Source organism: Glandiceps talaboti, chromosome 12 (assembly GCF_964340395.1).
Source record: "Glandiceps talaboti chromosome 12, keGlaTala1.1, whole genome shotgun sequence".
NCBI lineage: Eukaryota > Metazoa > Hemichordata > Enteropneusta > Spengelidae > Glandiceps > Glandiceps talaboti.
Window position 1 is genome coordinate 6,787,650 of NC_135560.1, and position 24,948 is coordinate 6,812,597.

The window sequence follows — 24,948 nt, forward strand, 5'->3', positions numbered from 1 at the left end:
ATATTCAAAACATGTATAAAATGCAAGACTTGTGTAATTAATGTGAACATGATGATGATGATGATGATGATGATGATGATGATGATGATGATGATGATGGTGATGGTGGTGGTGGTGGTGGTGGTGATGATGATGATGATGATGATGATGATGATGATGATGATGATGATGATGATGGTGATGATGATGATGATGATGATGATGATGAAATACTCGATCGAACAATTCTACCACAAATATACAACCCAAGTAATACCTTCAATTGACTGGAAGTTAATCTGCGTAGAAAAATCTCATATTATCACAGTATATTATTTACCCGATATATGAGCCTAAGAAGAAACTCAAAACTTGAATTATATTTAAGTTATTCAAACATTTTAGTGATAAAATTTAACGATTTATATAAAAAATCACGTTAAAAAGTAAATTGATATGAAACTACGAACGGTTTATCGATGTGCATATTTATAAAATGGATAATATTCCATGAGATATTCATCTATCTTTAATGTTTCAATTCACACGTTAGAGGCAGAGTTGATGAATCTCTGACGATTTCATTATTCTTTCGTCGCCGTGCTTTCGACTCACATGATCGATTTTTCTGGTTCAATCGGACGTGGGTGACGTTGAACCTATCAAATTATAGTAACTCAGATTATATAATGTACATATAGGGTGAGCATGACAAGAATGTGTTACATGCACGTATAATCTATACCCTCTCACATTTGATCGAAATTATCGTAGCAGCCGTTTAGCATTTCTAAAAGTTCACCAGTAGATTTTGATTGGGGAAATATATTACCGTAGTATGCGTTCCAGAAATAAAAATCTTAAAATGCTGCTATTACTTTGTTCAAATAAACTTTAATCCACTTTGGGTCACCACGGTATTTAAAAAAAAGAGCAACATTTTAGAATCCAATATGGCCGCCAGATACTGTGTTAACTGTATGAGAAAATGACGATTATTTGAAAACAAGATTGTGAACCCAAATTTTTCTTTTTATTATTTCAAAATGACAAGGAACAAGATTCCGCATGGAAAGGTTTAAATATATTTTATGGATTTCGATTTTTCAGGGAATTGGTCCCTAAAAGCTTTATAATAGGGGGTTCAGGAAACTGCTACAAGAAACTAAGATTTAACATGGTAGATGTATTGACTTGGTTAATTTGATTTGAGGGTGACTAGAAACTGCAATTCACATGGGATATTTACAGGGTGCTGAATCAAATGAGAACGAAAATTGTACAGAATCTGGATTATATATTGTTCAAGTACAATTTTAATCAGATTTTTTTTCTATTCTAGCAAATTCGAAATAATTAATGTTTGTGTCAAAAGTTCTGTACCGTGTTAGTTATGTGGAGTATTTGAAGCACTTTGTTAGTACAAACTCGATGTGGAGTATAGAAATTAAGTTTAAATTAAACTGTTTGTTAGTGCAAATTAAACTCGAATTAAATTACCGAAAATAACTTTAAATTACCACAAATTGAATATTGTGATTAAGATACGACTGATGTCAAAGAGGTTGTTGGTGACGCAGTCTTGAATGGCTTGAACATTTCAATAACGATGACGTCATGGAATAAAAGTGTCTTTGACTTATTTTCTTCAACAGCTTGCTCTGACCTAAGGAAAAAAAGATGGTGTTTCATTCAAAATCGAGTTATTGTTTGTTTTAGTGTCAGAATAGGGGTGGGAGTGGGTGGGAATTGGGGAGTGCTGGACTGTCGACGTTGGGTTTGGGGGTTGGGATGGAATGAGAGTATTGATGTTTGTACAACCGTAAATTAAATTGTTTTACTTGTAGAGCTCGGCTACGTATTCCTAGTTTACGGCATTGGATCGTACCTAGATTTGTAACACGACTATCAATCACTAAATCAAGTCAGGAAAATGTCATACATCAATTTAGATCACATGCCGGAAAACAGGAGATCACTCGTCCGAGGTTTGCAGGCAAACGGGGTACACTGATCACAAGGCACGTAGTTCCATTATTTTTGCTGTGAGATTTTCATCACATCTCTTTTGAACCTCAACACTCAGTGGTGCTCCTTTCAGCCATATGCTTCCCTCGATACAAGCGATAATATATCCTAATCTAGTTTGCAAGTTTACAACTATAAGAGAACAGGGCGACTGTGGCGTTTGCGACGAAGCGATGGTGCAGAAAAGTAAAAATTATGTTAACTTGAAAGTACAGATAAGTTTTCCCCAGTAAACGCTATGAGAGTTTCAGTTTGCTACTAGGTGACACTTATGTATGTCTTCTCCTCGAATATCTATGGTCGTAAATACTCGATTCTTTGAATATACGGCTGTAACCAAAAATGGGGTTCAATTCTAGATTGCAACTTTTAATACGTCACAAGTCTAGCCTCCCACATGCACTGAAGTCTGTTTTTCACGAGTTTTATCGTAATGCATATGTTCGGTGGTTGAGTGATGTCACTACAGTTCAATTCGCACTGTGAATCGTTAAAAAAATGAATGGGTGGTATAAAAATAGAAAAGAATAAGCTCATCTACAGAAACTAGTAATTTAATTCATTTAATAGAGTCTAGGCCAAACACACTCTCTCATCCCCCTCGTCAATTCCCAGTTGCCATTGCAGGAGAATTCCATTTCATGCCTCAAACTTGCTGATTGTAGTTAATAATCCATGCATTTTCAATGCAAATCCAAACTGTTTATTCCCTATCCATGAATGAATCCAACCTCGGTGTAGATAAAAAGCTTTTAAACTTTTAAACCCTTTTTCTCATGCACATGGTAAAAAATACAAAATGTCAGATACTGGAATATTGTGAATGCATTTCTTTTCATTCAATCCACAATGTTGGCATATATGAAGTAACATGGATTAGTCTAATTGCGGTTGGCAATTTTCTTATTTTCAAACACAATGCGAATTGCCGCGAGTTATATTTTCCTTATCTGTGTGCTACTGTATCGATAATATCAATTGTTTTGACATAGTTGAAAAGGCCTAGGGATATCAATTTGTAGACACATTAGTTACGTATGAAAAACCTTGAGACATTATTCTGTATAACGAAGCATGCATTAGAATGTATTATATAACACATCGTTTTTATAATAGCAGTCGATCAGTGATTGGCTTAGATTCTATCACATGGTATGGAATAGTGACCCATAGTGATTTCAATTTTGCATTCGAGTGTAGTATGTAAAATCATGTATGGATGAATCAATGACTCGATTTTTGTAGTATAAAAGAAAAACATGATTAGAATTACATTATTTTCAGGTGAAATGACTGATGGGATATGTACTTAGCAGCATGTCATAGCGAGTAGAATACATTGTCGCAAAACAGTAGACCTTTTTTGCGACAATGGAAGATAATGTTCGGCAGAAGCGAAATTGGAAGTGGTCTATCTGACATGCAAGAGTGGCATTTGTGTGACTTTCCAAGGTAATCACACAAATCGAGTATAACCATTTATCTGAGGACAGTTAGATGCATGATACCATGTGTATCATCTATAAAAATGTCTGAGCCGCTACAACATTTTTTGACATCTGTTTTATTTCTTCAAGTTCAAATCTCGAGTCTATGTTCTCCGAAAAGTTTAAACGTTTATTTTCAAATTTTTATTTTTATTTTCCAATGGGTTGAATCCCTTGTTCTTCAATTCATTGATTCGCGGATTATTCAGTTGCACAGACCAGAAAGTGTGTCATATATGTATAACTACTGCTAAATGTAACGAATCTACACGAGTGCATTAAACCAGATTTGTCATCAATGATTTACAAAAGTCATAAAATAGTCAGATTCTGAAAAGTATTCAATACTCTTCAGACTCTTGAGTAAGCAATCCTATATTTTATTCATCCACCGTTATATGTTCTTCTTTATACTGTCAAATACTAAAGCTAACCTGTCAAGAACTCGACTAAACCTATCAAAAATGTAGACTCTAAACACGCATATTCTTCAGTGATTTGTAAGCAATGTCGTAAGTGGCGCCATCTTGGTTATTGGCTATAGCATAATATACCCAGAACACAACAGTACCGGAAGCTGCATATTTGTCGCTTGAATGGTAGTTTCGGCTACCCAGCCTCTTGCCGTTGAAGACTTCACCCCTCCCCCAGCTGGGGGGTGTAGCCCTCGACGGTAAGAGGCTGGGTAATCGAGACTATTGAGTGGGAGGCTGCACATTGACCAATACAGTATCCGGCAAGTTGTCCCTGGCGTTGACAAAATGCCAGAGCCTCGTTTATAGGGTGAACATCACTTCCGATTGATTTATACCAACCTTTTGTCACTGAACTTTTTTTGCGTTCTATAAAATGTAGGTCGGATTGACTGTAGACCAGACAATCGTCGACAGAAAAGTACGAGTGACGTGACATGACATTGACAGTCGATGGAAATAGTTCCCATTATTGAAACAAGTGTAGTACAAATTTATACTTTTCACCGCAGGAAATGTTGAATCAGTCGGTGGTATGATCAAACTTACTCATCTCGTTAACCCTCGCTTTCTTGTAATCCAAAAGAAACACAAGAAGCTGCTCATGATGTACATAATCGTGTTCAGAATAACCAGCCATGATACAAATAGACAATTATCTACGATTGCAAAGAGAGTGCGAAGTTACGTCAAAGTTGAGAATAATGCATAAAGGATAGGGTGGATGTTGATTCAGGATCCACTATCGTCATACATATTTACCTATAAATGCATTAACTTGTAATAATTGGCCTACTTTCACCAAGTGATAGTCATCGTGATTAACTTAGCTGGCCAACTGATTTGATGAATAGAGATGGATTATGGCATATATATGTATATGTTATGTTCAATTAGTGTCATCATCTACAGAGCGTGGAGAATTGCGACCTTTGACCTACCACGCTCATTGGTTCACATCTATTTTCTTTTAAATTTAACTGTCGTATTCAGATCTTTGGTAAATTCTGTAAATTTTCTCGCCCAGCTTACGCATAATTAACATAATATTCAATAACCTGCAAATCAAGTTGTTATAGTTTTTACGAAAACTCAACCAAGAAGGACTGTATAATTACCAACTAAGACTTGTATTGACAATGAACTTGACGCCGATATAGCTGTGATGTCCTCGTCGAAAATCTGTATTGACTTAAACACTTTCCAGTTAAGATTGTTACAGTCAGGGAGAGTTTTTGTTCAATCGTCAGGGAGAGTTTTTGTTCAATCGTGTCTATCAAAACTTATTTCCGCCAATGGGATTTGATCATTATATTCAATGTTATAATTCATGTGGTCATCCGATTGGTACCAACTTAATGAATTGCGGGATTCTGTCTGTCTGTCTGTCTGTCTGTCTGTATGTCTGTCTGTCTGTCTGTCTGTCTGTCTGTCTGTCTGTCTGTCTGTCTGTCTGTCTGTCTGTCTGTCTGTCTGTCTCTGTCTGTCCGTCTGTCTGCCTGTATGTCTGTCTGTCTGTCTGTCTGTCTGTCTGTCTGTCTGCCTGCCTGCCTGCCTGTCTGTCTGTCTGTCTGTCTGTCTGTATATACGTACGTACGTATGTATGTATGTATGTATGTATGTATGTATGTATATATATATATATATATATATATATATATATATATATATATATATCTGAGTATCCTACTATGTACGTGTATAAGGGAGAGGCTGTATATAGATCTCCTAACAAAGGGTAGCAGAAATAATGACTACATATATCATGTACACTGTATGTATAGTCTATATAAATTAATGAAATTACGACCTCTCATTGTGATAACATCAAAGCCGGCGGTATACTTCAATGGAAATAAAAATAAATTAAGAAAACTCTTGCTATTTTTTGTGGTAATAAGCAATAATTAATGTACTAGTTTTGTCTTTTATATTATTTTACGATAATCATAAAACATATTCACATTTCTGTCTACTCTATCCTACCGAGGCTGGTTAAATGATGTACTTTAACAAATTGTAAGTCTGAGAGAGAATCTCCAGACTCCCATTACCTACAATAGTGAATCCCCAAGTGTGCATCATCCCAGCAGTATTCCCTAGTATATTGTAACAGTTGTCTGTGTGAATTATTGAATCTGCTACACACCTGTCACGGCCTGTGCCTGTGACCTGCTTTCTGAATCGGGTTCTATATACAAAGTGTATGATGTATTTGAAAGGTGTAAGACGAAATCTAGACCTTCATAAATACGTCGTGTCTTTCCGCCACATTGGCCGGTCTTGTAGAGTGATGGCTGATAGGGCGGGATGCGAGATGGTATTATATGTTAGAATCTGATAGACGAAGTTGACTGTATCCCTAACGATACCTTAATTTTCAAACCCTGGATTTTCCATCGAATGGTGATAAGAGCATTTAGAGTGGCATGGCATGAGCGAAGTTTATTCCGTTTTGAGGGGTGGGGTTTGGGGGTGGGGCGGAGTGGTTACTAATTTGTTGCTGCATATTCAGAAGTACTGGTAATATACTTTTAATACTCCATTACAGAACATAACAACCATTTGCTTTTTGCTAGATTCAGACTTGATATTTAGGCATATAGTGAAAGAGTAAAACACAGGAAACAGTCTAGGACACTATTTACTATTATACTAGAAAGTCGACGGAGGAAACCTCAATCATGCCATCAACTATGAATGTACTAATAATGCCAGAAGGCGATGCTATCAAGACCTATTAAGACGGGTTTTATCATGTTTTTAGTCAATATTACCCGTGTTAGGGGCGACGTCAAAAGATCGATGTTTACAAAAAAACTTAATTGCTTTAGTTTGGGGGTGGGGGGGTTTTGGCCAAAATAATTTCTCAACCGTCAAAAACGATTTAACGCCATACTTGGCAAATTTAGTACTAAAAATTTTACCTAAAAAACTGCGTACAGTCGGTTCGATTTATCAGCGGTACGCGGTTCAGCTTTCAAATTTGCTGCAAAATAGGTATTTGGGAACGAGGTGGGTATCCAGAGTGTGCGTACGCACATGTCATCAGTTGGCGTCGTCGAGACACGAAGGGTTCGTCCGTACAATTTTCTGGTCCATATATGTTCTCCTCACACAATTTATAAATGCCCTTCGAACGACTTTCAGAAACTAGCGAACAAGATTTGGGAGTTAAATATCAAAGAACAACAGGGCAAATCCCGGGCCGGTGTACAATAAAGCGCAACGAAGTTGTGGCATGCCAAATACAAAAATGATCGACGGTCATTAGCCGAGTTCATGTCCCAGGAGGTCGAGTCGAAACAATCTATTTTGAAATACGTTAAAAAATATGTTTGAAAGTTAACGAAGTCACAGTGGGTACGTGATCAGAGACGATCGTGCAATCGTAGTGGTAAATTTTAAAGGACATTCACGATAATTGATTTCAATAGACTATGTGGAGAAGACGTTGCCAAAATCCACCTAAGCGAAGGTTCTAAGTTAGGCCATAAGTTATAACGTGAAACTAATACGAATGTAAATCCGGAAATTACCGATGAGATGTCATGTTTGATGTGACCTCTCAACTTGGACTAAATTGTCGTAGATAGCGTGGTATTGCGAATGTTTATTTCTACACTCGCAACAAGTTGATCGTTCGACTGATGTTGATTCAATCCTTCCTGAAAATCAAAAGTTCGATCGCCTGAAATAATTATTCAGCAATAGTTTAGCAATTTCAAACAGATTTATAGATGTTTGTAGATGATAGTTGGAACATGCATCACTGGGCAAAAAAGTTGATCTACTGAGCGTATATGTGTGCCGACGCACTCGTAGATTTAACATGTACAGAGATGTACTTGAATATACACAAACGCAGATCACATGTGTGCAGTAAATCTACGTAGCGTATATTACCATAGACGGAACATCCCAGTACGCTTAGTGTACGTTGTCGGTATATTAACGCCGACAGGAAGTGTGTCAGTGCGTATACTATCGCCGATAGAACGTAGATCTTCGTCAGACTAACGTACACGGAGTATACGTAGTACGTATATCCAGCATTGTACCCCCACGTTATAGGCCTGCTAACGTTCAAGATTTGCATAAAAGGTCAACTCCAAAGGTCAGTGTTGTGGTCAAAGGTCACAAGAATTCGAGCACGGCCGATCCCAGCACGGCACGCCCACGGGGTACCGGCCCTAGCTATAGGGTAGCTTTCTAGGGATACAGGTTGCGCCTGGTTATTGGCTTATAAACCTGCTTATTCAATAAAGATCTTTCTGTATTTTGCTGGTAACATCACCATCTTTTCATCGTATTCACATCTAATCTTCAAATTAACTGTAATTATGATTCTTTCAGTTCTCCAGTACTTTATGATGGTGGATACTGGCAAATGCACATATACAAAAACAGATAAACCTTTGCTAGCAAGAAGGAAAAGCTAACAACAACAACAACAAACAAACAAATAAATAAACAACAACAATGTAACATTTAATTTTTACAAATATGGGAAGAGGAAATTTAATTAACACTGCAATCACTTCTAAAATAACAAACAGGAAACTTTATTCGAACAGTAAATTTGACATTTCTTTTACAGGAGTAACATCATATTCCATATATTACGTACCGGTACTATGTTTTTACACTTTTTATGTTCTTTAAATGAACCAAGATGGATTCAATGTGTCTTTGACCCACTAAATTCCATAGAAGAATAACCCAAACTGTACAAGTAATGTCAGTAGATAGAAATTGTTCTTTCCAACATATAGGTGGTACAGTGTGTAGCTAGCTGAGGACACATTGTTGATAAATATCACTGTACAAAATACAATTACATTTTACATGTAAACACTCCAGGCTATAATTATGTAGATAAAAATGGGAATCTACACAACTGGTATAATGGGGCAACATGCACACAAAAGCCAAATTATTTACAATAACTAATATTTCACAATGGGAATCTACACAACTGGTATAATGGTGCAACATGCACACAAAAGCCAAATTGTTTACAATAACTAATATTTCACAAATGTTTTAGGAAAGTAAAAAAAAAATCATGTAAAATATCATTTTTGTATCGGTTTGATATAATATATGTATGTAAATGTACACCAGATCTACTTTGTTAGCAGTATGTACATTGTAACTGAGGACCTGTTTTTGACAAAACATATTACTCACTAAAAACTGATCAGGTTGCAGTGCAGAGATGATTTAGCTAGTTAATTATGCATACAAACTTGATAACAGAGATTCCCTCTTTACTTACATTTCTTAGTAATCAAATAAATATACCATGCTATTTTGTATCAACTAAACTATTTCATGATTCTCTCCAACATTAAATTGGTATATTCTGTTGTTGACAAAAAATATACAACTATATACTACCATGACAACATCCTAGACAAAGCAACATTGACACAACTAAATACATTTTCTATAGCATGTGGTAAAGTAAAGATACCACAAACCTGCAATCATGATAGTCCCTAGAATGTACACCTGAAGATCATAAAAGTCTGCAAAAATAATACTGGACAGTCAGATATACGTTTCTATTATGTAATAATAATGTCAAATGATAAATTATGTCCAGGTATCAAAATAATCTCTATGTATTACATGTATATATAAAATATTCAAACCAAATCTGTGTACACAAGCAAATACAGTTGGTGAAATATGCAGAATGAGGGTTGGCAACAGACTATTGGTTGTCAAATTGATAACAACCAAACATTCATGTCATACACTTCTTTCCAATGTAATGTTGCATTAGTGAGAGTCTGTAACTGTAAAATCCATTGTTGACTTACAGTAAAAGTTACTTTACAATTACAACATTGACAGAGTTGGTTACATGTGCACAAAGAGACATGGTAACACACAGTATTCTGAATAGCCGACAACTCTCTCTGATTTGTATGCTCAGACATTATCTTTACATTTCAGGATAAACACACATGTACAGAGTTTTGTAAAAACATCAAACTAGAACTATTAGAGATGTTTTAATGTATGTCTGTTTTCAGTGGGACAGCAATCAGTGATGTTAGGTGGAAGAAGAAAGCACTTTCGTGAATTGAATGCCCTTCAGAATATTTACAAAGAAAATATGGGGAAAAATTGAAGCTGTTACAACTCCACTAAGGATATTGATATTTCTGAATGGGTAGAAAGAAACTTTCATGTTAAATCTCTTTACACAGTTCGACTACCCATGTTGGTGATTTATTGACATTGAAAAGTATGTTATTTACGGCACATGTAAAATTTAGCTGTTAGACCTTTTTTTTTGTAATGTTTCTTTTCATTTGTAAACACCCTTGTGCTATAAATTGTGCAATTACTATTGTAATGCTGTGTAACAGAGACTGGCATTTCCAGGGTTAGGTAGATTTGTACCAAATATTAGTTAAGAGCCTGATTGATATAGTAATGGGTACAAAATACAAGTTGCGAGGAAATTCTACATAGTACCACATGCATAGTTGCAGATAAAATCTACATAACTACAAACACGGAAGTATTGTGTGCCAAGTGTCCATTGTGTATTCAATGTGGCAACAAGTTTGAGTCATACTCGCCAAGGTAAGAATGTTGATTTTTGATTCCCAAAATCGAAAATACATATTCATGTAGTGAGGGTTCTGGGAAGAATGAGTTAACAGACGAACATGGAAAATTTCATTGATCAATTCCACAATTTGTGAGAGGAGTTAACAAAAAAAAAATTCTACCATGGGGATGTCTTGTTATAAAACACACAAACGATCCCAATACGAATAAATGTACATGTATAGCATACCATAACGTAAGAATCAGATAAAAAATTAATAGTGTCAGCTGGCTGGCTTTAAGTGTTGCATGTGGCAGCTTGTATAGGATATGCTAATGTGTAGCAATGTGTATTGGGCTCATCAACCCCACGGTAGAACAATTTTTTGGCTAACTCCTCACAAACAGTGGAATCGATCAATGAAATTTTCCATATTGGTCCGTCAACTCACATTCATCCCGAAACGCTCGCTATAGGAATACATATTTTCGATTTTTGGAAGTAGAAATCTACTAATTCTTAGTACCTTAGTGACAATTACTCAAACTTGCCACAATGAACACTGGGAATGCTGGGTAGACATCCTTGTACATGGTACTCTCTAGAATTTCTTCGCAACTTGTATTTTAGTACTCATTACATCTTAATGTCTTTCACATCATATCTTATCTGTGTACCAATACTAATAGTTGCTACATACACACTCTACTTCAGTAGAGTTTAGTAGAGTTCTTTGAGAAGGTAGATGTGGCAATTTCTTGTTGGTTCATTTGGTTATACTGATGAGAGCAACCAACTCTTTCTCATTTTCTGGTGTTCAGTGCTATTCGCCATCAGTAATCCTCAACATGCTGTTCTCTAAACCTTGGTGCTCATTTAAAACAAGCCCTGTTATTCATTGCTCCTGTCCTTGTCACAAATCTGGTCATCTACAAATACCATTTCCAGTCAAAAACCTCATTCTTCTTCCCAGACTTCTCATCCCAGATGCTTGCTCAGCACTGACTGAAAAATAAAAAAGAATAACATTGTCAGTAATATTCAAAGTACACATTAGTTAGTGTATACTATAGTAACTTTGCTTAGTAACATTTATAAAGTTCTGCAAAGTATTCATTGTAGAATACTTTAAGTTTATCAACCTGGCTCTTTACTTTTAGATTCTTTATTTACCCCATGCAATCTGAGCTTACAATGTACTTTATTTAGCACTGTAACTCACTTGTCAAACACTGAATGGTAAGGTACATTTGTATATAATACCATATGATATGTTAGGTTTTTCACAATAACGTGATCCTGAATCGGAGTGGAGATCTCTTGATTAGTTGCATCAAGACAATTTTATCATCAAATGTAAACATCAATATTGAGTCAGATGATGTATTCATCAGAAGAAAAAATAAACATTGGTTTTGCAATAAAATGATAAAAGTGATGCAACATCACTTACAATTTACATTTTACTTCACTAAACATCCTTTGCAAGTAAATTGTTCAGCTGAAATGTATTGTACATTGTAGTTATGTATTAAGAATATATTTTTTGATCCTGTTTATACATGATGTGCATGTACAAAATGTATGTATATGAGTAAAACTGTTTGGAAGAGTAAGCAGACCATCACCATATCATCTATTTGAGATTACACTATGCACTCAAAAGCCATTTAGAACAAAAAAATGTGGAATATATTATAACTGTGGTCGTTCTATGTTACAACGTACAAATGTATGTCTCTGTGACTGGTTCTGCAGTGTTCAAAATATTAGCCAAAACTGTCCGCAATGTTTCTTTGATATTACTGGCACTGGTAAATAATGTTATTTTTCAATATTTTTCTTCATTCAGTTGGAAAGTACTTGTAAACTGTCACTACCTCTTTAGTTTTACTTGCCGTTTATGTTTGAAGGATCAATACAAATGTTGCAAATATACATTGAAAACAACAAAGGCGTCAGCTGACAGAGTGACAGATGGACGTCAACCAATCTGATTAAAATCTGATGTAGATGTCAGCTAATCGTTCATTGTTATTTTACCTTCGTTATTTTGCCTGGTTTGACCTTCGCAGTACATGTATACATTTTTATTCTGATCGCCTCCTCTACATCTGCACTGGCGCCCATGCCCACGCCATTCTGCTAAGTGAACCACACAGCCAATCAGGTTGCATCTTACTGAAGTACTATGGACATAGTCACGGGCACATGCATTGAATATCAACAAACAACATGGCATTACTTGTGCACATGGGCAACTGACAACGTACAAAGTATTTGAACTGTAAACAATTCAGTGACTGTATTACCGTATATGTACAGTAATGAAAGAATTCTTGTTTAGATGCATTTCGTCTTATCTACATGTACATGTTAGTTACATTCGAACACGTTTCCCAGGTAGTGTTCATGTTCATCTCAGCGAACATGTACACGTTCTCTGTAGTACTCTTCTCCTTGAACATAAAGTAGTCATGAAATATTGTACGATTCATAGAAATATTTGCCACAGTTGTGCTATATGAACTCAGAAATGGGGAAATCTAAGAAATAATTTATAAAATGTCCTTATCGTGAAATTTTTTGTTGCTTTGTATGTGTACACTATAAACTATGTCCCCCAGATGTTCTGTCTCACAAGCTTCTATAACAATTACAGAGTATGTGTTCATCCTAGTAACATGTATCACAGTATGTATGCGTTTACATGATAAAGCTATGTTCGAATGTATTCAGACGATATGTATAGAGGTACATGTACCATCAAATTACATTTAAATATACTAATACAATCACTGAATTTGTTTACAGTTGAAACATTTAGAACGTTGTCAGCTGCCTGTGCTTGTGCACGCGGAGAAAGTGATTTTGTAGTGACCGTGTCCGTTTGTAGTTTCATTCGATCCTAATGTAAGGTCACTTTTGATTGGCTACCAGCACGGGCTAGCTAGAACGGTGTGGGCATGGGTGCCAGTTCAGATGTATATGTAAAGGAGGCGATCAGAATAAAAATGTAAACATGTACCACGGAGGTCAACCCAGGCAAAATAATGAAGAAATAGCAATGAATGATTAGCCAACATCTACATCGGATTTTAATCAGTTTGAATGTCAACATGCAATTTACCGAACTCTAAACAATTGAATCTGATTGCATATTGGGACATCTGATCACGTATTGACGAAAATTAAAGGATATCGGGCCCAATACATGTACACGAAAACCCTCTGGGGAGAACACTGGATCAGATCTGGTGCTGACAATCAGCTGTTCCCCTAACAGATTTGGATGTATATTCAAATGAGCATTTCAATACGTATTTGTATCTCTCTCTACATGTACTTGAAAATGTTGCATTTCAAGTAAGTTTTGTGAGTCCATAGATTTATTTTGTGTTGTTTCCAAAATAACTCTTCTTTTGAATGTTCAGTCTTAGTGTTGTTGTAAAATTCTTGTAATGTTTTGCCTATATCAAAGATTTTGTATCAAAAGGTTTTTGTGTGATAAAAATGTGTACATTATCTTGTCTGCATACCATTCACCAGGTTACACCCCCATTGAAAATGGTCTGCTCCAAGCCTAATTAAAAACATAATTTGCATAAAATACATGTACTTACTTCAAAAATCGCCGAAAATCCAAAGAGGTAACTCTTGCATTCCAAATTCCAACAGTCCTCATTCCCTTATAGCTTATGTGGTCAGACAAGCATTGATACAACCATTATGCACAGTCCATATTCACTGCAAGTAGAACCTCACGATGGTCGATGGCTGGCTCGCTCGGTCAAGAGTCAGATCTGACCAGCCACACAAAGCGATCATGGCAGGTCGCGGGTCGATATTCTGTCCCATGAGGTTTGAGTGAGGCCCAAATAGTATCCAGTTATGGTTCATAATCGTGGTCATAGAAGTGGCTGGTTGTTTCTCCGTGAAATCTGCTCAAACTTGAGGTAAAACAGGCCAGGCACAACACAACTTGGAAAATGCACCAGTATTTGAAATGACGCGGTACGATACGAATTGCATTATGGGGACTATACCATTATGTGAAGGGGGTGAATAGAATGAAAAGTGACTTTGAAGCTTAATACGTGACTTTGTTATTATACTGAGTCTGCACTTGACCATAACATCTTTAATTGTTCACCTTGTCATGTTTCTGTTTAGGATTTATACATTCTTTTTTGCATGTTGTTCAAAAAATAACCATATGGCCAAGTAACCCCCTGGCCAAGGAGTGATGTACGAAAACAACCACATGAATGCTAAGAAAACATGATTTTATTATTTACCAACACCTAAACAGAAGTTCCTGAAATAAAGATATCTTTTTTTCCATTTGTTAGGTCGTTACGACTATGTACTTGACAAACGCACACGTCAACCAATTTCTTACGACTTGGATGATAAGCACACAGCCCAATTTAAGCGTTTACACTTATTATAGCTTAGACAGACATTACTTCATTTACTTGTGCCTGCAACTCTCGGTTTTGAAACATCCGACATAGCTTTGAAGCAAATTCTAGGCTTTTTGAAATGAATAAAAGTTATTTCAATAACTGCTAAAGCAAACGATCTATTTCTGGTCTCTTTTGCTGTATCTGGTAACGGCCAATGACAATGTTAACTTTGTTCGTACTCGAAAACCGTACGTAAAACTGGGCTGCATCTTTTTCTAATTCTCTGTTTCTTTTTCACATTTGCGTGCAGTCTATCCCGTACCGTTTCCCTCTATACATACATACATACATACATACATACATACACACACACACACACACACACACACACACACACAAGTCCGCAACCTTAGCGACCGAAGTAAACGTGTTTGGAAACAAAATATCCGACATATCCACCGAGATATACGGCAACCGATGCCGTGTTTCGCTGAATCTATCCAACAAAAAGTTGGTCAGATTACCGACATCGCTATGTTAGATCTAGGTAAGCTTGTTGATCTGAATTTAAGAGGGAACAACCTGCGAGAGTCACCTAGGATAGGGAAGTTTGCGAGAAGGGTATCCAAGTAGTCCGTGGATTCCAGACGAAGCAGCGACGACATACATCGCCGAAAAACTGTCCCGCCTCCACACGACCCCTTACCACGACAGGTAACAAATTATCCACTTAGACGGGATTTGTTTGTTACTGTGTGTAATGATAACTTCACATCAAGGGAACCTAGACCTGGTTTTATAAGAGACAGAGGTATACATTTCTACTCATTTAAAAAATAAATAAATAAATAAATACATTTTCATAGAAAATCAAAACCTTTCAGCGAAAGTTCTGAGAATTGAAAACTCGCTCAAAATGTTTCATTACATGACGTTACATTTGGTAACAGATGTATTTACTGTCACGTGAGTTTTTTCTGGATACACAAGCACAAAGTCAGATACACACACATACATACATACATACATACATACATACATACATACATACACACACACATACACCCACAGTTATACAGTCCGAATAAAAAATTACAATCCGACGTTTCGAATCAAAATTCTTTATCAAGGCACGATATACAGCAGGTAACAACCCGACTATACGTGGAAAAGAACGACACCACGCGAGTATTTATCAACGGTAGGGTACGACAAAAATATTTAAAAGTATGCGCACCAAAAAGAAGTTCCCTTTAGAGCACGCTTGAAAGATAGAATAAGCGTAATTAGATATTAGGGAATGATGTAAATAATCTAATAATTCTATGGGGATCCAGGGTTCCAAAACGAAAAATGATTTCCTCCTCCTCCTTCAACATCAATCGATCATTGTCACCTGAAACCTTACAAATTCCCGAAGTAGACATTTGATACATTATGATCGTTGGTAATAATATGCATAGATACGGGATAGTTACGATTCATTTGTCTGGTAAGACGGAGATATATAAATCATACAAAAATGACATACAGAAATAATGTAAAGTGAATACAACATTTAGCCAACTGCTGGAGGACTGTTTACATCAATAAGAAATTTTCCGAGGGGAAGTTTATCATCAGAGGCCAAAATGTGCAAAAACAACATGTGCCACATCGAGTACGACTGCATGGAAATGAACCAGCATTAACTTCCAATCTATGTATGGACCACCGTATCGCTAAGATTGGTATCACGACGCCAAGCTGTTCACGAAATAATGAATTGGTTAACCTACTAGAACGTAAGATATTAAAATGCGTGTATAGTATGTTCTTAACTGTAGTGGAAAAGGGATGGTATTGTTAGAGCCAATATGGGACGATTGGTATTACTCTTGTGATCATATGATTTGATACAAGCTTCCCTAGACAAAAATGACCCCCTTTGTAAAGTCGCATTGGTAACCGACACTGGATAACCACGTTGGTGAAAGTACGTGCAAAATTCAGTAGATCTTTCCCTGAAATCCAAATCGCTACTACAAATACGACGTAAACGAAGTAATTGTGAATAGGGAATAGGGAATGCAGTCTTACACTTATTAGGATATGCCTGAACCATACTGCAAATATATTGGTGGAGGGTCTGTGGTAGGTTTAGTATAAACAGATATAGATTCACCATCATACATACATACATACATACATACATACATACAAATTATTTTATAAGTTAAAATCCAAAATAAATACCCAATCCCCATCCCACTTGAAGTTGTTTGGCGTTTCAAATATCTATTCGAACTTCAAAGCAACGATCATAATCAGAGAGTTGTTTCGCGAAACCAAGGAATCGTTGAGTTGTGTAAACTGTTATCAGCTTATCAAACAAATGAATTACAGAGACTTTATTTACCACTCCTTAAAAATCAGGACAGAAGCAAATAATATAATGGAACTATAACATATTTTGGTAAGTTTGTAATTGTATGTTTGGCCTAGGGACTCTGACTGCAATAAAGTGACTATGTGGAATTGTAATAGTACATGCTTGCTGTATGACAAACACGGGGTCACTGAATGTACAAAAAAACTTTCAATGACCCAAAACGCAATGTCATCAATTGTGTAGGGCACCATCAAAACTTGCATATGCAAGATATTCGGTTTTTGTAAGTTAGTTTGTATGTGTATTGTGTGTGTGTGTGTGTGTGTGTGTGTGTGTGTTTGTTTCTTTTTTGTTTGTTCGTTTGCTTGTTTACATGCTGTTTTTTTCCGTCAGCGGTGAGCCGTTTTACTTTCTTTTTAATGAAATCAATCTCAAGCATATGCAGACGTGACATCACTGTTTACCATCTAAGTTCACGGGAATTCTAGAGAGAAACGGTGTCCGATACTACCATGGTCTCCCCATATTTCCTTTAAACTAGACTGCACTTAAAACTGCAACACTGTATCTGTTTTTCTATGTATAAGTTAACCGCAAGTTGTATGTATCCAGGACGGCAGCAGAGTATGCATGGCCGCGAGGCAGGCGATCGAACGTTTTACTCCAATGTTAATGATAATAATATATAGCAGTTTTATATACATTGTACTGTAGAGAAAAAGACTGAAAAATAGTTGGTCAAGCAACTAATCGAGTTCAGTTTTCATTTGTTTTAATTCACCATCACATCCATTAATCAATACGAGACGCTGATGAGAAGTCACAGGTTGAAGTTTTCGTCTTTTCGGCGAAGGTGTATTGCTTGTATCTAAGTTTTTTTCAACGAAACTAACATTATGATGGAAAATTTTATCAGTCGCACAATGTGTACAGGATATCGCGATCAAGTGATGAAAGCCATAATGAGCTGACAGCTGGCCTTTTGATATTTCATTGTTCTATACAATGTATATGCAAATCAAAACTTTGTTTTTAACCGGGCATAGTTTTAACCATTGACGGTGATTTAACTCTTTGCAAAAGTCCGAAAGCTGTGGAGGAAAATGACACAGACGTCTGAATGATACATATCGAACATTGTAAAATGAAACGAAAACGATGTTTGGTGTGGGATATAAAAACCTTTTTTGCACATCACAGAACACTAAAATATCAAATGCAAACGGATGTTTTGAGTAAGTTTTGTCATAGGTTGGACGCGATCACATGTACAGTATTTACATTTTGATCACAGACTATCTGTGATTTGTCAAGTCGTCCACAACATTGTCGAGTAGTGCCGATTGGTACGCTTCCACGGCCGTATAACACCAAGAAACAGTTTCTTATAATTGTCTGTGATAATACATAGTCTAGCTGCGAGACATTCGGGCATTCCTCTTACTTCCGATACGACACGCGTCTCGTATCGGAAGAAAGGGCCTAGCAGCAATAGACTAACGGTGAAAAGAGAACAACTCCACACTCAGAGACGTAGACATTCGACAATGGTGGCACGTACGTATACGTAACAAATACGTAAAATATACAGTGTGCAAAACAAGTCTGGAAGCTGGAACAAAAGACTTAAGTGTACGCTTAGTCTACGGAACTGTAGATTTCGGCAGACTTAATGTCTAGTATACTGTTCGTATACTTCAGTACACGAAGCGCATACGTGAGATCTGCAGATACAGTAAATTTACGTAGATTCATGTCTATTCAACTTTTTGCCCAGTGCATGTGAAAGCACAGGGGCGTGTAATATTGCATAGATTGTTGTTTTCCAGGTCTACAGACTAAATATAACAACCTTTTGAATATATATTCCTACCTGTATTATAGTATACGTAGTACTATAGATCGATACATTTGTAGCAGCAAGATTCGTATGATATTTTCCTAAGAAAACGGAAATCTAAGCAATAATACACGCCCCTGTGTGTGAAAGCCGTGGCCGCCGCGTCAACGTGTTCATCACTGTCGTGGTGCGATGTCACAGTCAAAATCAACGGAAACGTGCGAATATATACGACTCGACAGAAACAACTTGAAGGCTAAAAAGCATGAGAGCTGGTAAATACAATTTCTAGTTGAAACTATGTTTTGCAGAGACAGTTAAATGTTTTACAGTTTGAATTGCAATGTTACTACATATAGTTCTTTACTCCAGTGAAAATGGTTACTTCATCCGATCTAATCTTTGGAATGGCCTTTAATGGGAAGTGGTATCCTGCTGTTTGCAAAACATCTTGTCAAGTTTTATGAATCAAATCTATCTGTACAATCAATTTAGTCGAACGAGTTAACAAAGGCGATTCCTACACTTTCCCGACCGGCCCTGTATTTTTCAGTTAAACAAAAATCATCCGATTAAAGTGTTGCTGATGAGCCTACACCCAGTCACGAAATGTCTCCCATTTCATAAAAGAAAGTGAAACCAGACATACCAGTATTAGTAATCAATGTGACTTGACGTGTAAATTCAGTGTTGTTGTGTTCTGTTGGTTTTCAATAAAAGTATTTTTCTGAGTTAAAATGGTTTTCTATTTTATTTATAATTCAGTATTATATTGCTACGTTGTTTGAAAGTGGAAGTATACAGTACGAGTCTGAAACGATTTTCAATTTTAGGTCAGTTAAGTTAGATGGGGGGGTGGGGGGGTCTGGGACCTAACTTAAGCAATTAAGTTAGATATATTATATTGAACTTTTGATGTTGCCCCTTAAAACTTATAAACTCTAGCAGCGTGTGTCACTTTAATGTTAAATAATTGGCCATGGATTGTGCAAGTATAATCCTCGTTCACACTTGAAAATAAGGCTTTGGCAAAATGACCGGAGTTAACCTTGCGCACTTGTATCCTTTATATGTGAACATGTGAACATTGCCGCTGCGTTGTAGTGGTCTGAGGTTCAGGGCGTGATTTTCATTTAATCGGACTATTGAGACTGTTAAAGTAGGAAACCTTGTTACTCATCGTTCAATTGTCCCCGTCAACGTAGACGGCACCTTTTAGTAGCTTATAACCCTTCACCGAGGTTACAACTCGATAGGTGCCTTGATGTCAATAGTGAGAGATGTGCGTCTATAATTCTCCCGCCAATAGAACAATATTTACGTAATCACCGCGATTGTGTTAGAGCTAATTAATGCAGTCCTTTCAAATAGGTCAAGTGAGGTCATGGAGATATGTGTGATGTTCGTGCCAACGTCAGATAAAATAGACAGTCTGTCAATATGGCCATTGATTCTAATAGCTTACAAGTTACAGTCGTATCATAGAAGCTAATTATTCTTATCGACATTCAAAATATGTGATTGTGTTACATTTTCAGTGTTAAAGATTTCTGCTAAGTCTTCGCGAGAACGAGGACAGCATGCCCGGTTGTTGACATTTACATCGTTTACTTAGACAACATTGTGTGAGAGTAAGAGAAAGTGTGTGTGTGTGTGTGTGTGTGTGTGTGTGTGTGTGTGTGTGTGTGTGTGTGTGTGTGTGAGAGTGGGTGGGTGGGTGGGTGGGTGGGTGAGTGAGTGGGTGAGTGAGTGAGTGAGTGAGTGAGTGAGTGAGTGAGTGAGTGAGTGAGTGAGTGAGTGAGTGAGTGAGTGAGTGAGTGAGTGAGTGAGTGAGTAAGACAAAGAAAGAAAGAAAGAAAGAAAGACGGACGGACAGACAGACAGACAGACAGACAGACAGACAGACAGACAGACAGACAGACAGACATACAGACAGACAGACAGACAGACAGACAGAGTGGGTGGGTGGGTGGGTGAGTGAGTGAGTGAGTGAGTGAGTGAGTGAGTGAGTGAGTGAGTGAGTGAGTGAGTGAGTGAGTAAGACAAAGAAAGAAAGAAAGAAAGACAGACAGACAGACAGACAGACAGACAGAGTGGGTGGGTGGGTGGGTGGGAGAGAGGTATAGAGACACGTAGAGAGACAGAGGCGGGAGACGGGAAGAAAGATAAAAAGCTGAGAGACTGGTAGACATCGAGATACAAACAGACAGACAGACAGACAGACAGACAGACAGACAGACAGACAGACAGAGCCACAAAGATACATGAAAACTAGCGTATTTTTTTTACTGCATTAACAATAAAGTTCGACGTAATATATAGTTCTAAACGTATGTCACTTGAAAGGTGGCTGTCACCATACAAAAAAAATCAGCAAACGAGACTACACAATTTATCTGTCTAGTTTCTGCGGTTTTGTCTGTCTATTCGACGTATCGGTGACATCGGCATTTTTATTAATGTCAAAGTATTCAGTGATAAAGTCGCCATCCACAAAAATTACAATAGAAATGCAAGAACGACACTGATAAAACCATGACAACGATTATTTCCAGATTATTTTGCCATGGAAACCTAAAACCAGTAAAAGGATATTTAAAATATCAGGCGATTTATGCAGAGCTATATAACTCGGTCGATATATTCACTTACATTATATTTTGACAATACAAAGACTGCCTGTGAATGTTTCCAATGTCTAACCACATATTTACATATTTTGGTCTATTCTTCTGTGTACATAAATCAGACGGCTGGTTATAAAAACTAAATATATTTAACGGCGTCAACAAACAAAAACTGGAATTTTGTGTATAACGTTTCGCCGTCGTAAACATAAATAACACGTCGTCGTAGATTTTGACAGCAAGTAAAAAACATGGTAGTCAGAACAGTCCAGTCGTAAAAAAAGGATATTAATCAAGAGTTTTCTGTGATATGCTACTGGTAAACATTATTGTGGATTATTTATCGTATTTCTCTTGTTGTAGCGAAGTTATTTTTGCCACATAAATAATTGGCTGTAACCATATTGCCCGATATAAAGATGGATTTATGTACAGTTTTATCTTGGGCTTTATGTCCACGCTTGAATAGAGCCAGGGAAACACAAACCATCGGTACTATAGACTTTAAAAATAGATAAAATCCGCCCACACCTTGCACTGTCTGTTCTTACTGTCAAGATACTATAGGTACCAGTATTATGGGAAGCAGTCTTAAAAAGTACTTTTGTTGAGATTATTGGTACTTGGGGTTTTATCACCGAATGAATTCTCATTGCCTAGGAAACAAATGTACCGCCTAAGTTTGTTATAATAATCACAACCTGTGGATATTTGGTCAAAAACTTACAGTCGACGGGTTGAGGCATAGACCTTAGAATGGACTCCAAAGTCTATGGTTGCACCATGTAGTTCAACTGGAATTCGCCGAAGGTCAGTTTCTGGTTCAAATATTAAAGTAAGATGAACAATAAAGATAGCAAGGACAGAATAAAGGGGGGGGGGGAGAAGGCCACGTGTTATTACAAAGTGGAATGTAATTTTCACGGTGGTGTTGGGGGGGGGGGGTCGTGTTTAGAGAAAGGCAATTAGAGAGAATGGAATCGGGGGACGGTCACATTTCACGCAACACTGGCCATGCTTGATTTCCCCCGGCCCATCCCCTTTTAATCACTAAGGGCTCCTAAACATAACAATTTGTACTAGTGTCGGTTACTAGTAAATCACTCAATTGTATTCCGTATTGTGACTCATTTCCAAATATTCAATTAAATAAGGTTCATTGTGATCAACATTATTTCGTAATCTTTTAAATCAATAAAACTTCACCATCATTGCTTGGTTTATCGTCAGAGGTGAAACAAAGTTTAAGTTTGCTATTATCAATGCAATGTAGATCATATTGGTCCGTCTAATCCAACTATGTATTGCTCCTTAAATCTCACCAACCTTCTTAAAAATCACTGGAAGATGAACAACATGAAGAATAAATCTACAAACTAGAAACCGCGCAGGTCAATGATCACACGAAACGTTTTATTAGTACTAGAGCAGACGGTTTATGATTTCCCAAATGACAGCGAGAACTCTTGATTTAGGGATTAGCTCCAAAAGAGAAGAAATGACGTCACTACTGAAGAGTCATTTAGAAAAACCTTAGTTAATATTTTGAACAATGAATGTGTTTTAAGCTGTGGGCGGAGAAAATGAATTAAAAAAAAGAAATCTCCGACTCGGGGGTTTGAATTAATATCAGCAGCATATTACAGAGACTGTTTGTACAAAACGACTTAGAATTTGGTACAAATATGGCTGCCACTAACGAGAGTGTTATGATACAAAACTCGTAGTTCTTAATCTTACTGACTCCCGGTGTGTTTTATGGTTCCATGATAAGCTTTGTCGTAAACTAAAACACAGTGGTGTGAGTCGTAAACCACTGATACTGGTACTATCCTTTTTACGGCAACGTGTACGTGTACGCACATGCATGCTCCTGATTATATAGTTCATTACGTCAGCGCAAAAATATGCTTTGGTTTTACGAGAATGACGTAAACACGCTTTATTTTAGGTATATTTTTATAATCTTTCTGAAATGGAGCTAAAATTGAATAGTATGGTGGATATTTGAACTAATTCATCATAAATCACGGAGGAAGCGTGTCCATATACGGTTCATGCTTGATTAATGGGTTGCAACGTTGGAAGGTCGTTATAAAATGTATACCACGGCAGGTGACAACATATCCATTTGATGGATAGTCAAAGATCTAAAAACAGAAGCACAAATTGAGAATGATGGTTGAAACTGCTATATGTGTTCAACTGTATTCAGTTTTTATAACTACATAGGTAACTTCATTCACGGTCTAACAATGGAGAAGGGTGTTTGCCTCAGCTTTCAGTTTCGCTGCACTCACAAATTTGAGTTTCTGATAAATTCTTTAAATGGTTTTCCAGACTGAGCTCAAAGACCGTATTCTTGTTTTCGCGATTAGCTTCAATTTGGTAAAATTGTCAAATATAACAACACATAAATGTTGTCAGAAGTGATTCCGACTGTGGCATGGATAAAGTCAAGTTCGGTCCTTAGATTTTTTGACAAATATTAACATGCTATGCTGTTGCGGGTATTTGTTTGTTTGTTTGTTTGTTTGTTTGTTTGTTTGTTTGTTTGTTTAAGTGTCCTCAAATATTAAATACAATGCTTGGTACAATATACAAATAAAAAGCAACACCCATCCCTTATTTTTATAAGACCAAAATATCCAAAATTGAATATATATATATATATATATATATATATGTCACGTGTCTCTGTATAGAAAAGGGTACCTCGAGTGGACGTCTTAGCTCTAGGTGCTCGTTGTAATGCAGTATCACATTCGATATAAGAATTTTACCGTTACTTGATTCAATCTCTTAATCCGTCAGTCCAGAGAGATACATCAACGCTGAATAATTCAGTTAAAAATAATTACGTGATCAAGGTCCGTAGTAGACGGATCGAAACGTCGCATTCGTTTCCAATTTATCGTTCCAAAGTTAACTATATTGTACTGTCCAATCTCATGAGGTTCTCACATGAGTGTCATTTTGTCAAATAGGATTATTATTTTGTCGTGGACCAACTTTTTTTCGCTAATTCTGCCAGACACGACAACTGTTTTCTCACCTAAAGTTGATACCATGAATCTTAATACGACACTTGGTCTGTATCGAGGAATTCTGCTAATCCCTGGAATATACATTTTGAGCTTCATGCAACAAAGTCTTCCGA

At 36.8% G+C, this 24,948-nt stretch overlaps 1 protein-coding gene across 1 annotated transcript in view; it reads left to right on the forward strand.

The window, feature by feature from the left end:
* Positions 1-24,948, forward strand: part of LOC144443559 (TWiK family of potassium channels protein 18-like) — an 83,340-nt gene that overhangs the window by 55,453 nt on the left and 2,939 nt on the right. The gene's annotated exons all lie outside the window — the stretch shown is intronic.